We start from the raw sequence: 17805 nt of genomic DNA, 5'->3' as shown, positions 1-17805 counted from the left end.
ATAATAAGAAAAATATTTACATAAAAAATAACTTGAAAATGTTCAGAGATAAATGTTTAAGAGATAAAGAAATATTATGTGCACTGCTCATCGTCAAAGTCAGACGGGAAAGGGAGGAGAATTTTGGGGGTGGGGTGCGCAATTATGTACTGGCCAATTAAATAGCTCCAATCTATTTTTCCAGCTGTAGTTAAAGCACAGGAAAATATGTATTTTTCAAAGTAGGCTATGTTAGGCAGGCTGACATCATAAACCTATATCCTCCACCGACATGTTTGGTGGTGTGCCACCTTACTCTTGGAGGCATACAGGTTTGAGCAGCCTCTTCTGCAAGAGAAAGAGAGAACATTCATTTGCAGTGCACACCAAGAGAGACCATATCAAAGCAACTTTTGACCAGAGCCTATAGGTGCACTCTTAGAAACAAAAGTGCCATCTAAAACCTAAAAAGGTTATTTGGCTGTCCCCATAGGAGAACCCTTTGAACAACCCTTGTTGGTTCCAGGTAGCAGAACCCTTTTGGTTCTAAGTAGAACCGTTTGGTTCCATGAAGAACCGTTTCCACAGAGGGTTCTACATGAAACCCAATAGGTTCTACCTGGAACCAAAAAGGATTTAAACTGAAACCAAAAAGAGTTCTCCTACGGGGACAGCCGAAGATCCCTTTTAGAAGCCTTTTTTTCTTCGAGTGTAGGGAATAGGGTGCCATTTGGGACGCAGTAAAGTTGTCTAAAGTGTTCTTTATTTTCGGTGTCAACTGTAAACTTAAACCTGCTGTGGGCCATTCTCCTTTTCCCAGAGTAGCTGGACTGATTTATATGTGGCCACTGTATTGACCGTACTGCTGTCGTAGGGACCTCTTAGGAACAGGCATTATGCTTATGGCCTGTGCTTGATCATGTGGCCAGTGTTGGGGAGTAGTGAACTAGGCCTGCATGTACACTACCAGTCAAACGTTTTAGAACACCTACTCATTCAAGGGTTTTTCTTTATTTTTATTATTTTCTACATTCTAGAATAACAGTGATGAAATAACACATATGGAATCATGTAGTAACCAAAAAAGTGTTAAACAAATCAAAATATATTTTAGATTTTAGATTCTTCAAATAGCCACCCTTTGCCTTGGTGACAGCTTTGCACACACTTGGCATTCTCTCAACCAGCTTCACCTGGAATGCTTTTGCAACAATCTTGAAGGAGTTCCCACATATGCTGAGCACTTGTTGGCTGCTTTTCCTTCACTCTGCAGTCCAACTCATCCCAAACCTTCTCAATTTGACTGACTTTATTATCCCCATGGGGAGATTTTGTTGCAGTGTCATGTACATGTCTAAAGTGGCGTTTAAATAACAAAACAAATTAACAATACAACTTTCATAACAGTTACATACCAATAAAAGGAGACTAGCCTACTGGCCTTACTGGGTCGATAGGAACATTAGCCCGAGCTATTTAGGAGTGATATCACACCTGGCAAAAATTGTCTTGTTCTGTTTCTCCTGCCGAGGGGTGCCCTATACCTGCGCCCAGAGGGGAGTAGTTCAAAGTCCGGGTACGAGGGGAGGGGGGGGGGGGGGGCTTGGGTCTAAAATTATTTTGTGAGCCTTGCGGAGGACCCTGACCTTAAAGATATCATCCAGGCCCGTCTGTTTGACTCCAAGTACCTTGCTTGATGTGGTGATAATCCTTCTCAGCATATTTCCCTGTCTGACAGTGGAATTGCCAAACCAACAAACAAAACAGAGTAAAACAGAGTCAGTATAGTACAATTAACATTAAAAGATCCCAGCTTTTTGAGAAAGTACAGTCTCTGTTGACTCTTTTTGTAGATCAGGTCTGTACATTTACTCCACTGAAGCTTATTGTCCAAGAGGACACACAGATATTAGTATTCCTCTACAATCTCTTTGTTCTGACCTCTGATAGATGTTGCATAGGTAGGTGTTGTATGCTTCCTGAAGTCTATGCACATCTCTTTGGTCTTATTGGTATTGAGGACCAAGTGTGATTCCTCACACCACTCTACAAAGTAATTTAGGACCGGTCCATGGTGTTCCTCGTCATTATGCAACAGGCTGATCAAGGCAGTGTCATCAGCGAACTCAACGAGGTGTCTGTCAGGATGGGAACTAGTACAACTATTAGTGTATAAAATGTACAGGAGTTGGGACAAAACACATTCCTGAGGAGAGCCTGTGTTGGTGTTGCGTATGTCATCAACTCCTTTCTGGGCTTATAGACAACCTGAAATGGGTCGAGGAGCTTCTGAGTGATGCTGACAATGTCACTTTTCACAATTTTCTCAAGGCATTTCATTACTAAGGATGTCAAGGCAACAGGGCAGTAATCATACAGCACAGAGGGATTAGATGCTATGGAAATTGCCATAATTATTGAGTTTTTCCACAATACTGGTACGTGTTGCTGGTCAAGCGAGGATTGGAAAATGTCTGTAAAAACACCAGCCAATTGTTCAGCACAGTGCTTTAACACATGTTCACTTATTTTGTCTGGCCTTGGGCTTTTATGTGTGTTACATCTCTGAACAACTTCAAAACACCAGCCTGTTTAACAACAACCCTCTCAAACATTTGTAATGATGCTTCCATTTGTTTTACCTCTGACACAAGGTTGTCTGATTCAAATCTTGAGAAGAAAACATTCAGTTCGTTAGCTATGTCCTAGCCCTCATGTTCACAAGGTCAGCACTGGTTTTTCCCCTGCCTATGTGGGGGGCACTAGCCATGGATTTAATCCCTTGCCAGGCCACCCTTGAGTTTCCTGAGGAGAGGGTCCTCTCCACCCTTTGCTTGTATGCCTCCTTGTGCACCAGTATCTGTGTTTTGATCTCACATTGTACATCTCTTAACACGTCTTTGGGATAGGGGGCAGTATTTATCACGTCAGGATGAAAAGCGTGCCCAGAGTAAACTGCCTGGATATGCATATATGCATATTATTAGTATATTTGGATATAAAACATTCTGAAGTTTCTAAAACTGTTTGAATGATGTCTGTGAGTATAACAGAACTCATATGGCAGGCAAAAACCTGAGAAAAATCCAAACAGGAAGTGGGAAATCTGAGGTGATTGCCTAACCAGTGTAAATGGGGTCAAATTGCACTTCCTAAGGCTTCCACTAGATGTCAACAGTCTTTAGAATGTTGTTTAAGGCTTCTATTGTGAAAGGGGAGAGAATAAGACCAGTCACAGTAGACTGAAGGTCAGATGAGCTATGAGTTGTTTATCGCGCGCGGACGTGACCACGAGCTCTGTTCCCTTTCCTTTCCTTTCTTATGACAAAAGAATTGTCAGGTTGAAACATTATTGAAGATTTATGATAAAAACATCCTAAATATTGATTATATACACATTGTTTGACATGTTTCTATGAACTGTAATGGAACTTTTTGACTTTTTGTCTGGACTTAGTGCCCGCGCCTTGTGAATTTGGATTAGTGAACTAAACGCGCAAACAAAAAGGAGGTATTTGGACATAAAGATGGACTTTATTGAACAAAACGAACATTTATTGTGGAACTGGGATTCCTAGGAGTGCATTCCGATGAAGATCAAAGGTAAGTTAATATTTATAATGCTATTTCCGACTTTTGTTGACTCCACAACATGATGGGTATCTGTATGGCTTGTTTTGGTGGCTGAGTGCTGTACTCAGATAATCGCATGGTGTGCTTTTGCCGTAAAGCTTTTGAAATCTGAAATCTGCAACAGCGGTTGCATTAAGGAGAAGTTTATCTTTAATTCTATGTAAAACACTTGTATCTTTCATCAATGTTTATGATGAGTATTTCTGTAAATTGATGTGGCTCTCTGCAAAATCACTGGATGTTTTGGAGGCAAAACATTACTGAACATAACGAGCCAATGTAAAGTAAGATTTTTGGATATAAATATTAACTTGATCGAACAAAACATACATGTATTGTGTAACATGAAGTCCTATGAGTGCCATCTGATGAAGATCATCAAAGGTTATTGATAAATTTTCTCTATTTCTGCTTTTTGTGACTCCTCTCTTTGGCTGGAAAATGGCTGTATGTTTTTTGTGACTAGGCGCTGTCCTCAGATAATCGTAATGTATGCTTTCACCGTAAAGCCTTTTTGAAATCGGACACTGTGGTTGGATTAACAAGAAGTGTATCTTTAAAATTGTGTATAATACTTGTATGTTTGAGGAATTTGAATTATGATATTTCTGTTGTTTGAATTTGGCGCAATGCACTTTCACTGGATGTTGGTCAGGTGGGACGGTAGCAGGTGGGACAGTCAAAACACCCCTGGAGACAAGTTTTACTGTTGTCCTTTCAGATCTGGACAGTTTTAACTGTGGGTTTCTCCCTCTCCAAGGGGCGACAGTAGGTTGGCCTAAGGTAGACAACATTGTGGTGTGGTGGTGGCAGAGAACGCATTTGGTATTGTCCCATAGCACAAATCAAGAGTCTTATTTTTCCTAGTGTGACATTTCACATAATGGTGGTATGTGCGCAGGACTTTGTGCAAAGTACAGTTGGATTCCGCTGCCAGCAGCGTTTTCATAATTTTGTCTGTTTGTAGATCAACAAGATCAGTCCAACACCCCACCACTGTAAATCCATCATTGACAGATGGCAGATTGTTTGTAACCTAAGTGTAAAAATGTAAAACATAATGCCACACTAAACATCACACACATTGCGGGATGCAACAGACTCCCTTGGTTGAGATCGGGGGATTGTGGAGGCCAGGTCATCTGATGCAGCGCTCTATCACTTTCCTTCTTGGTGAAATAGCCTTTACACAGCCTGGAGATGTGTTAGGTCATTGTCCTGTCAAAAAACAAATGATAGTCCCACTAAGCCCAAACCAGATGGGATTGCATATCGCTGCAGAATGCTGTGGTAGCCATGCTGGTGAAGTGTGCCTTGAATTCTAAATAAATCACAGACAGTGTCACCCCCACACCATAACACCTCGTCCTCCACGCTTTACGGTGGGAAATACACATTCGGAGATCATCCGTTCATCCACACCGTGTCTCACAAAGACACGGCAGTTGGAACCAAAAATCTCCAATTTGGACTCCAGACCTAATGTCCATTGCTCGTGTTTCTTGGCCAAGCAAGTATTTTCTTCTTAGTGGTTTCTTTGCAGCAATTCAACCATGAAGGCCTGATTCACACAGTCTCCTCTGAACATTTGATGTTGAGACGTGTCTGTTCCTTGAACTCTGTGAAGCATTTATTTGGGCTGCAATTTCTGAAGCTAGTAGCGCTAATGAACTTATCCTCTACAGCAGAGGTAACTCTGGGTCTTCCATTCCTGTGGCGATTCTCATGAGAGCCAGTTTCATCATAGCGCTTGATGGTTTTTGTGACTGCAAAAATGTCTTGAAATGTTCCGTATTGACTTACCTTCACATCTTAAAGTAATGATGGACTGTCGTTTCGCTTTGCTTATTTGAGCTGTTCTTGCCATAATGTGTACTTGGTCTTTTACCAAATAGTGCTATGTTCTGTATACCCCCTACCTTGTCACAACACAACTGATTGGCTCAAACGCATTAAGAAGGAAAGAAATTCCATCAATTAACTTTTAAGAAGGCACACCTGTTAATTTAAATGCATTCCAGGTGACTACCTCATGAATCTGGTTGAGAGAATGCCAAGCGTGTGCAAAGCTGTCATCAAGGCAAAGGGTGGCTTTTTGAAGAATCTCAAAATATATTTTGATTTGTTTAACACTTTGTTTAACACTTCTTTGGTTACCACATAATTCCATATGTGTTATTTCATAGTTTTGATGTATTCACTATTATTCTACAATAAAGAAAACCCCTTAAATAAGTAGGTGTTTTAAAACTTTTGACCGGTAGTGTAGTTCAACTACATTTTACAATAGCTTGGTGGTAGTTGAACTAAATTAAAGTCCTTTACTTTTTTGCCATATATCGGTGTAGCTAACTACTGGAACTACCCACTAGGCCTACTCTTTTTGAAAAAATACAAATATGGGTGAAGTAGGCAATCATTTCCTTGATCTTTTTGCATCAGACATGCCTAATTCTCACTTGAAACATTGTTTATGTGTTTAATAGGCTTAATTACACATTCTGTTAACATATGCAATGTATAGTCTATGACATTTCAGATTGACATCCAGTATGATGTTTTCTTTTACTCCTAATGTAAGCCTGTATTCAGTAGTGAATAGTCATCAACATTGGTCCTGGTTGGTATACAAACAATGTAATTACAAAATCATGCTAGTCATCTTGTTACCTTTTCAAAATAGCTTTAATTAAGTAAACTATATTTTTCTTAAGGGTAGCTTTAGTGTAGCGTATCTTCTTCCAGTGTGAAGTAATTGGTGGCTTGGTAAACTAGATTATCAGTGTAGCTCCGCCAACACTGTCAGTAAATATGATGCAACCCTTCGATTTCATGGCTTTTGCCAATAAGTCACTTCACTCTTGTCCTTCCCTGTCCATATATTATTTCATCAACAAGTAGTTCCAGGTAGAAACTAAATTATCCCAGAAATGTTAGCTCCATCCACTCAATTGATAAGAGCTTTGTCTCCACCTGTTGGTGACAATCTGCCTGTACACTACTATCAATTTGAGCCACTGGTGGTGTGTGTCCATCTGTATGTGTCCTCATAATTCACCCTTCCTATGCTGAACTGGAGCCTGTTCGAGTGAAAGGTTATTATGAGCGGGAATGCAATATACCTGCATACTTTCAGCCCTGATGGTGAACTCTGAGTCTCTTCTCCCCGATGACCGGAGCTGTCAGACCTTTTCTTCTCTCCATGTCAAGACGTCTATATCATTTTAACTGCCGCTCTGAACATGGGCCTCGCTGGATTATAGCGAGAGTATAAATCAGCCCTAAAATCTCTCTCCTTCTCCTTCCTACCCCACTTCACCACCACCACCCTTCTGCACCCTCCACCTTCACTTTAAACCAGGATGCCTCCTCTTTCACCCGCTATATTGCTTTCACCTACAGTATCCTGGAGTTTCAGATCAGTGCAGATGAAGAAGAGGAGACGAAGTCTATTGAGATGCGTGTGTCCAATCATCTGTCACTCATTGATGCCATGTTGATACACCACAAGTGAGAGTCTTGTAATTAATCAACCTCTTTGCTGCTCCTCTGTGGTTGGTCATGCTCTAATAACCCTTACTGCCATTGGACAATAACCAAAGAATGTGTAACAACTGTAGCACTGCTGTAGCCAAAAGTGGCATTGACAGCCGTGAATATCAAATCTGAAACTTCTAAGAGAAAAGATTTGGTCAAATGCCAACATTATCGCTATAAAGTTACTCCATTACTATTTACAGATGTCAGGATTCTGGATGTATCTTGAAACTGTTAGATACAGTTCACCATGCAGCAAAATGTAGTGCAGCAAGATGTAATACAGCACGATGCAGTGCAGAAAGATGTAGTGCAGCAAGATGTAGTGCAGCAAGATGTAGAACTAATTAATGCAAACCCTCATTTGGTGGGAATACTTTGAACAAGCTCATGCTGACACATAAAAACAGATTCAGATGTAATTGATATTGAAATCTGATTCCCCCTTTTTGTTAAAGGATTGGTATGAAATCATTCACTATTTGCAAGACAGGTTGAGCTTTCGAGTGGCACAGCGGTCTAAGGCACAGCATCTCACTACAAGACGTGTCACTACAGTCCCTGTTTCGAATCAAGGCTGAATCACATCCGGCCGTGATTAGGAGTACTATAGAGCAGCGCACAATTGCCCCTGGTAGGCCATCATTGTAAATAATAATTTGTTCTTAACTGACTTGCCTAGTTAGATATATGACATTTGTAACATTTATGTGCTTCTGCTTGTATTTTCAAATGATTGAGGACTAATTGCTGCATTTTAGCTGAATTTTTGTGATTTATTATGTATTATTTCCTCTCATGACAATTTTAGTGAGACAACATTTAGTGAGACAACATTTATGGCAGATAAGAACAAAGGAACTGACCTTTTCAACATTCACCATGAACATTCAAAGCATCTAGATATGGACATGGCCAGCTTCTCATTCAATACAGTCATAACCCCTGTAAGAGGATGCAAGAGTAGATCATCCATAATATATTCCTAATTATACAGAATATCATAAAAACGTAGGCATATATTGAGACCGACACATTTTCTGTCTTCCCTTGTTTTTTGGGTTCGTCCTGCACTGATACAGCGAGACAAATCCTATTCTTATGCGAAGCTGCTTCACTTCAGCAGGAGGTAGATTTGATATGTTTTACAGATGACAAGAGCAATAAATTATGGCGCCTTTACAAGCTGCAGTGGGAGAAGCACAGAGTCCGTCTGCATGCTGTTGGGGGGAAGAGGAGCGACATACAAAAGGGCGGGGGATTGCATTTATATTATAGAGATGTGGAAAGAATCCATGAGAATCCCTAATAATTCACTAGAAGTCAGACTGCCGTAATATCCCATCTAATCCACATTTCATCTCACGTTTACACTATTCCGGTAGTTATTGAGATTGGCTCCATTGCGTTTCAAGCGTTTTAATTCTGAAGGGGTGTAATGTGCTAATTCAGACCATCAGGTGGCACTATCTTCTCAGTGGTCCGGTCTGGTTTTGAAAAAATGAATTCTAAATAGCTTTTTTCACTTTCACTTTCAGTCTACTTAGTTGTATGAAACCCCTCGCTTATAACTGAATCTGAATGAAAAAATGCTCAGCCTCAATCTATTTCGAAATACCGAGCTATAAACTATGCGTTAACGGGAAAAGCCAGGTGGCAGTTCATCCATCATAGCTCATCATTAGGATGTTTCATATTCATTGCTCATCAATAATCCAACATATTCATCCAGACATTCTCACACAGAGTGGGCTACCAGTTAAGTCTACCGCACTGACAATAGCTGTATATCCATGTGTAATGTGTGATTCAATCATACAGATAATGCACTGGACGCAGAGAATTGAGCAGTCAGGTCATGATCGTCCAGATTTGAGATCTTTAAAACAAGTTCAGTTAGATTTCTATTAATATTACAAATTCTCCTGGTCACATGGGGTTGTGAGGGAAGTGGGTTCTGAATATACTTTCCTGTAGCTTGTGAATGACGAACCTGCTCACTAGAGGGGGGAAAATGAGACTCTCTCAAGGTGTCAGTGACAATTTAAACTTTTGAAAAATACACCTTGATTGTTGAATATGACTAGGTGATATCCCTGAATTGTGACTTGACCGGACACACTGTATTCAAGCAACTTCGAATTGCAATCCTTTACAACTACAGATATATCATGGCCACTAAAGGCTACTTGCACGAGGAGATGTTTATGGAATCCAACTTCCAACTATTTCTTGCCATCCAAATCCTCCAGAGCTGATCCTTTCCCCTTCTGACGGCTCGAGGGGGAGCTCTTAATTTAGTGGCTGCAGTCAGATCAGCATGGGGCTGAACCAGTGTCAAAACTTCAATCCAGCAGCTTTGGCTTCTGCGGGTATGTTGGCTATCTCACAGCTCTCCACAGTGCCAGCTTGACGTCAAAGGGTGAGAACTACACGCTAAAGTCAAAGTTAGCGCACCACACAACAATCACTGCACGGTGTCGCTACTCACTACGCAGCTTCATGCGAGTTATTGTAAATTAGAAACACAATTCAATGAATGTATAAAAACCATAGAAAAGCCACACCAATCATGTTGTCACAACAGTGGGCACTATTGGTCGTTGGGCAGCCATTTTGGGGGTTGTGAGATTCCCCTCTTCCTCAAAACCCCCGGCATAGACGTGATAAAAAGTCTAATAGGTCTCCATTGTGGGGCAGTTGGAGGCTCTGAGAGGGTTTTACGGGCTGACGGCTGTTGTCCACACGGATGCCGATAAACCCACACTCAGACGTGTATAGTTTCCTAACCAGCTTAGTGTGTGTTTTTGTGTGTGTGTGTGTGTCTGTGGACGTGCGTGCATGCATGTGCATGTGTGTGAAAGAGAGAGAGTTGGAGTGGTTGATGGTGGATGAGATTGAGGAGATATGGGGGGGGGGGGGGCAGATTCTGTTCTTCATAATGGCTGGGAGGAGTAGTAAAGAGGTGGTTTTGTTGTTTGTGTTTTGGTGTCTTTATATGGTCATGTGGTGAGGTGTAGTGTTGTGTTGTGGACTATGGGTGTGTGTGTGTGTGTGTGTGTACATGTGTTGGAGGTGGGGGGCTGAGACAGCTGCAGCTAGGGGGACTTTTCCTATAATCGGAAAGGGGGAGATGGGTCTCACATGGGGCCAGGGTGTCAAGTTTCCATCAGGCCCACCCTGGTCGCCACACACATGGGCAGGACGGACTGAGACCAGAGGCTGGGAGGCAAAACCCCTGTGTTTCCTACTGGACCTATACACACACACACACACACACACACACACACACACACACACACAAAGGCTAAGCCAAGCTGCAAGAGTGAAATACCAGACAGCTGACATCCGTGTGTGTGTGTGTGTGATTAAAAAAAGGGGAGAGAAAAATAGTGATTACCTGTCATAGCCAATATAGAACCATACATATTTGAATTATTAGCCTATTGGGTTGGAATGGAAGCCTTCATTGGTTCTGGTTGAAACGGAAGCCTCCATTGGTTAAAATGGAAGCCTCCACTGGGCCTTCCATGATGCCCACTACGGCTGTTTTAATTAACAATATATTACAGCCCATCTCTCATGAGCCCATACGGTTGTGAGATATATCCAATTTTGGCCAGAAATTGAGGCTCGTTCACTGTGATCACGCTGCTGCTGCGACCATGTAGACATGATTTCCATGACAATGCAGTGAACGGAGGATGAAAAACGACATAACACTGACCCTCCTAAGCAAAACAGTTGGGTGGTGAGGTAATCCGTCGATGAGGTCAAAGGGCAGCTGTGTTTGAAGCCTGGCACCTGAGCCCACAGCGCAGATGGAGACAACAGAGGATGTTGATAGGCGGATAATATGGTATGGGTTGCGTTTATGTTGTAACCAATGGCAGTGGGTGTCAATTTATGAAGCCATTTGGGTTTTTTTTATCCTCTGAAGCAAAAAATATAAAAGAGTTTTCATATATCACAGAAAATAATGATTACACTTATCCATATCACAATATATAGAAGTAGTGCCAGGCAATTTGATCATATGTACATGAATCCTTTTTATTCCCTCTCAACAGAATAACCATCTCAAAGTGTCATAAGCAATGTAGAACTACGGTTGGGATTTTGTCGGTGATGGGACAATACTGAGCAAAAATATAAATGCATCATGTAAAGTGTTGGTCCCATATTTCATGAGCTGAAAAAAAAGATCCCAGAAATGTTCGATACGCACAAAAAGCTTATTTCTCGAACATGTTGTGCACAAATTGGTTTACATCCCTGTGAGTGAGCATTTCTCCTTTGCCAAGATAATCCATCCACCTGACAGTTATGGAATATCAAGAAGCTGATTAAACAACATGATCATTACACATTTGCACCTTGTGCAGGGGACAATAAAAGACCACTCTACAATGTGCAGTTTTGTCACACAACACATTGCCACAGATGTCTCAAGATTTGAGGGAGCGTGCAATTGGCATGCTGTGACTGCAGGAATGTCCACCAGAGCTGTTGCCAGAGAATCTAATGTTAATTTATCTACCATAAGCCACCTCCAATGTCGTTTTAGAGAATTTGGCTGTACGTCCAACCAGCCTCACAACATGTGTACGCTAGGCAAAGACCTCCACATCTGGCTTCTTCACCTACGGGATCATGTGAGACCAGCCACCTGGACAGCTGATGAAACTGGGGGGGGGGGGGGTATTTCTGTCTGTGATAAGCCCCTTTTGTGGGGAAAAAAATAATTCTGATTGGCTGGGCCTGGCCTAACCCTAACCCTAACCCTATAACCACAGCCGGAGCAGCACAACGTGGCCTGAGGTATTGGAAAAAGTGGGCCTGGCTGTGAAAATTGTTTTCAGTTGCTTGTGTCAAAGGATCTTCTGGGTTAGGGCTGAAGTCGCTAATAAATTGCAAGACGGGAGGGAGTAGGGGAGTGGGCGGTGTACTGAATCACATGCAAGCTCTTTAAAGACCACAACAACCTCCCTCCCTCCCCTCACCACCCCTACGACACGCACCATCAACAATATGCCTTGACTGTGGCAAGTGTAAAATCAATATACTCTTAACAGGCGACTGAAGCTTATTTCTCTGGGCACGGGCTGTGACAAACGAGAGCATGCTAATTGATTAGCGCTCTGAAACAGGGCAATCTCTCAGCAGGCTGATATTAAAACGCAATGTGTCCGACTGGCCCGCTGACCATTGGATTTGTGTTTGTAGAACCACACAAACACAGAACATGGACCCTGATCCCTCATTCATCCACTGGGTGAATGAATGGATGCTTATTGTGCCCATTCACTGTGAATGTAAAACCCTGTAGACTACTCTGCCGAGACTACAGAAGGGTTATGATTGTCATTATGACTAAGTGCTAACTGCTGATGCGCCGCTGGTTTAATTAGCTGGCTGAGTGAGGAAATTATGTTAGAACCAATTCTCTAGGCTATGTTCTACACTATACCAAAGAGCACGAATCTGCTTCATCAGGCCTTTATAGGGAAGGTTGTAGATCTATAGATTTTAGATCAAGTTTCTAAACACTGTCCCAAAGTGTCACAGATTCAACATATAGACTTTCAGATATATCCATGATTGCTAGTGTTTTCATGCAATGGCTTTATAGTGAGTGGGGCTTGTCCAGACCTTGATGGACACTGACCAGCTTTGTGAGGTGGGATACGTGGAGGTTGGTGTGTGGATGAGGGGGAGGGTAGAGGTCCAGGGTTCTCTCTTCCCCACTGACCATCTGCTGGTGATGTGGCTTTAGACGTGTAAAATGGAAGAAAGGTGGTGCCACAGCTGTCTCTGACAAAGACAGTCATTAAGTTATAATATTCACCAGATACACAGTACATAACTGTCCAAAGACAAGCACTGAACTACCACAAAACAACTGGAGCAGTTTGTTACTCCATTTATTCAGCAGAGGGAAGGAGGGAAGTTTCTAGCAGACAATGGCAGGCACACGGGTTACAGTGAGTCATGGGGGGGTGGTGGTAGGTTACCGTAGCTACAACCAAAGCCCCCCCCCCCCCCACACACACACACACACACACACACATCAGAGCGATCGATAGGTGCAGAGTCTAGAGGCCGACGAGTCTTTTGAAATTACCCCACCTCCTGCCCACACCATTGTCTCCCAGTGTCAGTAGCATCACACTGGGCCCTGCATGGCGAGAGAGAGAGGAGAGGAGCGGCCCTTTAGCTGCTAGCTGTTTTAATAGGTTTAAAAGGGACGTAGTAGTAGGCGCGGCCTGTCGCCAGAGCACATTATTACACATTCAGCCTTTTCTGTGCTGCCTGTCGGGGCCGTGTCGGGCGGATGGACGGACGGACGGACGGACGGAGAAAGATGGATGGCCTAGCTCGCGTGGCAATTAATAATGTTTTTACAAGAGCGATGGAGCCATGCAGTTACAGCCACAGAGGCACTCGATGGATCTGCAGGGGTATTGAAATGTGCAGGTGAATTGATTGGTTCATCAGATTTCCTGTAGAAATCATTTGGATTAATTGAATGCGTGAAAGGGTAGGGGGAGGAGGTGGAGGAGGGGATCAGCTGATTTATAGGCCCTGTTCAGGGCGAGGAAGGAAAATGGCCACCCAACAGCTAGATATCTGACAGGATCAGTCAGAGGAGAGTACTGATGGGGGGAGGAAGTAGACTGTAGTGGCTATGTCATGTAGGCTGATATAGAAGCCATCCCCATAGTTCAGACAATGGGTGTGCTGTAAACCCAACCAAGCAGTCAGTCACTCAAATAGCATATGTGTGGCTGAAACAGCACTGACGCAAAGCAGTCCATCCTTAGCAGGCCGACCTATTGAGCAGCCACCACCCACCATCCATTGGTTCCAACTGGGGCCATGGCCAACTCACAGAAGAAACAGCTGGTGTAGGCTACACTCACACCACCTGCCCCCTTGGGGTGTTAATGTGTTACTATGATACTGAACATTTATTGCATTTATTTTATTTAACCTTTATTTAACTAGGCAAGTCAGTTAAAAACAAATTCTCATTTACAATGACGGCCTACCATGAAAAAGTCCACTCACTGCTAGCTGTTGTGTCCAAAAGTATCTCTCCAAACGTTCTGGGTGAAAGCAAGATTATATCTAAACTACCAGTGCTCTATGGGGATATAGCAGGACAGCGCCCAGCGCCCATCCACATTGAGTAAATAGGCTTACTAGGTCTTAGGGAGGAAAAGGTGAGACTGATCCAGGGAGCATAATGTGCACAGTGAACTGAATGATAGTGTTTATCTTGATTTTTGGGTCACTCATGGTCTTCAGTCTGGTGAACCAGGGCGGCCTACCAATTCAAATTGAAGGCAGTCAATTCAGGAAGTAAGCTTGAATAACAATTCAAAATGACTTCTCAATAAACTGAGAAGTAAAAGTTATTTATTTCAAATGTTTTTTTCATTTTAGAATTTTAAATTAAAATGACTTCCTGAATTTACTGCATTCAATTCAAATTGAACCCCTCTAGTCAACAGTAAGATGATGAATCAGGTCTGGAACAAAAGCTTGCACACCCAGTAGGCCTATAGCTTTCCGTGACCAGTTGAATAGATAGAATCATAGAGAATATAGAAATTGAGCTGATGCGTTAGGCTACAGCTTAGCTACAGATTGTTACACCGTATAATGTCATTTAACCAAAGATGTTTGGTATTTATTACCGGGAGTTATAGGTTAGGCACTGGTTGCACAGAGAATTTTAGACCAACCTTAACTTGCTGATATCTTTGTTCTCGATTCAGTCAAACATGTATCCTTCAAAATATCTGTGTCCAGTTGCATGTGGTATGTTTGAATTTAGAAAATGCTCCATGAATTAATCCAACAATGTGTACACCTCCATCTTGTCTATTTCAAATCTTCTCTCATTGATTAAGACAGGTGTCCACCCCAAAGTGCCGCAGATCGAGACACTCACCTGTCTCGATCAATGAGAGAAGATTTGAAAGATGGCGTGTACACATTGTTGGATTACTTCATTACTTCAAATTCAAACGCACCACCTGTAACTGGACACAGACATTTTAGAAGATACATGTTTGGAAGAAATTGTTAAGGTTGGTTGAAAAGTCTCTGTGCTAGACCAAACAAAAGACGACGTTCCTTCGGTCTGGAGCATCATGCCTGCTGACCTGTGGCGAAGAATCATTCGGTATCGGTATATATAAAAAAAAAAAATCATATTTAACGCTAATGACAGACAGTCAATAATGGCTAGCTAGAATGGGTGGAAGTTGGTCCACAGTGGCATAGTTTGATGTTGAAATTATAAATGTTTTAAGTATGCTGCGTTACTGTCTACTGTAGGGTAGCTAACATTACAGAGTTGTGCCCTCACGTTTCCCTCCATTTCCCTCATGCCAGTTTGTCTGTAACTTACACAGAATGTCAAAGATGAGCTAGCTATGTCATGCATTTTATGGTTGTAGAGTAGCTTACTGATATGTGTAGGCTATGGTTCTGACAATCTAACAGAATCATTCTGTGTTTTTTGGGACAGAGTAGGCATACACTTGACACATGTAAAGTACAGCTGCGTTATAATTCAGTTTTGCCCCATAGCTGTTCCACCGTGAGAGCGGAAGTGTGGTAAGAGAATAGTACCAGACCAGTGTGGTCATATTTGAGCAGTGCTGTAAGGAATGCCAGGTAGGCTATCAGTTACACACACCCGTTTCCACACCTCAGCTTGTGCTTTTAGTTAGAGGGCTGTTGTCACCTTACCTGGGTTCAAACAGTCCATCCGTGGAACCAGATGAATAAGGACCAGACAAGGTGGTTATGTTGCTATGGTATCCAGCCAGGTTGGATATCCCAGTCTACCCAGGTTGGGTGTCTCAGCTCCCATCCACCTGCATGGTCGCCAGTTACCTACCTGGGACTTTCATAGTAACCCTCTTGGTTAACCTCAGTGCTTTGATGAGCCCACACTCGTAATCTGAGCTATTTACTGTCTGCCCTACTTAGCTCAGGTGTCCCCGTGGTTAGCCATGTGGGTACTCCTCACTGTTTACATTCACAGGGGTGTTGGTTAGTAGAATACATCATCTCTACTATTCTCTTCCTAGAGGTGAACGTGTTTACTACTGCTATGCTGACATGTTGCCCAGAAGCGGACTCTGTGTCTGGAGCCAGTTGACACTGACACAGCAGTTAACACTGGTAGCAGAGATGTGGTTGTTCAGTGTTTATTCTGGTAGTTTGATAATGATTAATTCCCAGAACACCCGCAATGCTTTTAATTCAAAGCACATACAATTTCCTACTTTCTCAAATGGGGACCAACTAAGATTTTATATTGGTCTTGAATGTAAATATTTTTGAACAAATGCCGAATATATATATATATATATATATATATACTTACATACCAGACAAAAGTTTGGACACACCTACTCAATCCAGGGTTTTTCTTTATTTTTGCTATTTTCTACATTGTAGAATAATAGTGAAGACATCAAAACTATGAAATAACACATGGAATCATATAGTAACCAAAAAAGTGTTAAACAAATCAAAACATATTTAATATTTCAGATTCTTCAAAGTATTCCCTTGATGACAGGTTTGCACACTCTTGGCATTCTCTCAACCAGCTTCGCGAAGTAGTCACCTGGAATGCATTTCAATTAACAGGTGTGCCTTGTTAAAAGTTAATTTGTGGAAATTCTTTCCTTAATGCGTTTGAGCCAATCAGTTGTTGTGACAAGGTAGGGGTGGGATACAGAAGATAGCCCTATTTGGTAAAATACCAATTTGTTTAACACTTTTTTGGTTACTACATGACTCCATATGTGTTATTTCATAGTTTTGATGTCTTCACTATTGTTATACAATGCAGAACATAGTCAAAATAAAGAAAAACACTGTAATGAGTAGGTGTGTCCAAACTTTTGACTGGTACTGTATATATGCCTATAGATTGAAAACATGATTTAATTTTGGTTCCTCTTGCATTCAATAGGATGAGGCCTCCTGAGGATGTCCTAGATGAGGATACGTCTCCATCATCATCGTGTGAATCCCCTGGGACCAACAAGGCACATGGTGGTCAGCAGGGACAAGAGCCCAACACTCCAAATGTCCCTCCATGAGTGGCACTCATCAGGTAGAAGAAAAAGAGGAAGAAGAGGTACCTCAAGGCTCCATTTTCTTCCTAATCCTTTTGTGATTGGATGAACGTGGTCACACACACACACACACACACACACATTACTTATGTCATAAATGTGGCAGTGCTGGCAGCCCATTTGGCTCCCAAGGGGCAGCCTGAGCCTTGTCTGAGGGGGATGCTGGGAGAAATGTATTAGGGGGTTGGAAGGGAGGGAGGTGGCACAGGGGGGGTGGGGCCTGGAGGCAGCGTCGGGCTGGTTATGAGCAGCTGCCTGTCTGTAAAGACAGTGGGCGACGCTGCAGCAGCCAGGAGCACAGCTCTCCGGTTACAGTACCTGTCCATAAAACCAGGCCTCTCGTCCTACTCTTTCCCCTCCAGAGGCCCCCCAAGGTCCCTCGGCACGCCCACAAACCGCAAAGGCGACGAAAGCTGCGGCTATGGGGCCACAACCCCACAAACAAGGGGTAAACAAGAGGATCTTTTTGATGTCTGCTGCCCAA

General features: G+C 42.5%; 1 pseudogene; it reads left to right on the top strand.

Moving 5' to 3' along the window:
* The first annotated feature begins 17156 nt into the window (after window positions 1–17156).
* Window positions 17157–17805, top strand: part of LOC109891899 (tubulin polyglutamylase ttll6-like) — a 33949-nt pseudogene continuing 33300 nt past the window's right edge.

This window comes from Oncorhynchus kisutch, linkage group LG6, assembly GCF_002021735.2.
Source record: "Oncorhynchus kisutch isolate 150728-3 linkage group LG6, Okis_V2, whole genome shotgun sequence".
NCBI lineage: Eukaryota > Metazoa > Chordata > Actinopteri > Salmoniformes > Salmonidae > Oncorhynchus > Oncorhynchus kisutch.
This window is presented reverse-complemented; position numbering and strand designations above follow the sequence as displayed.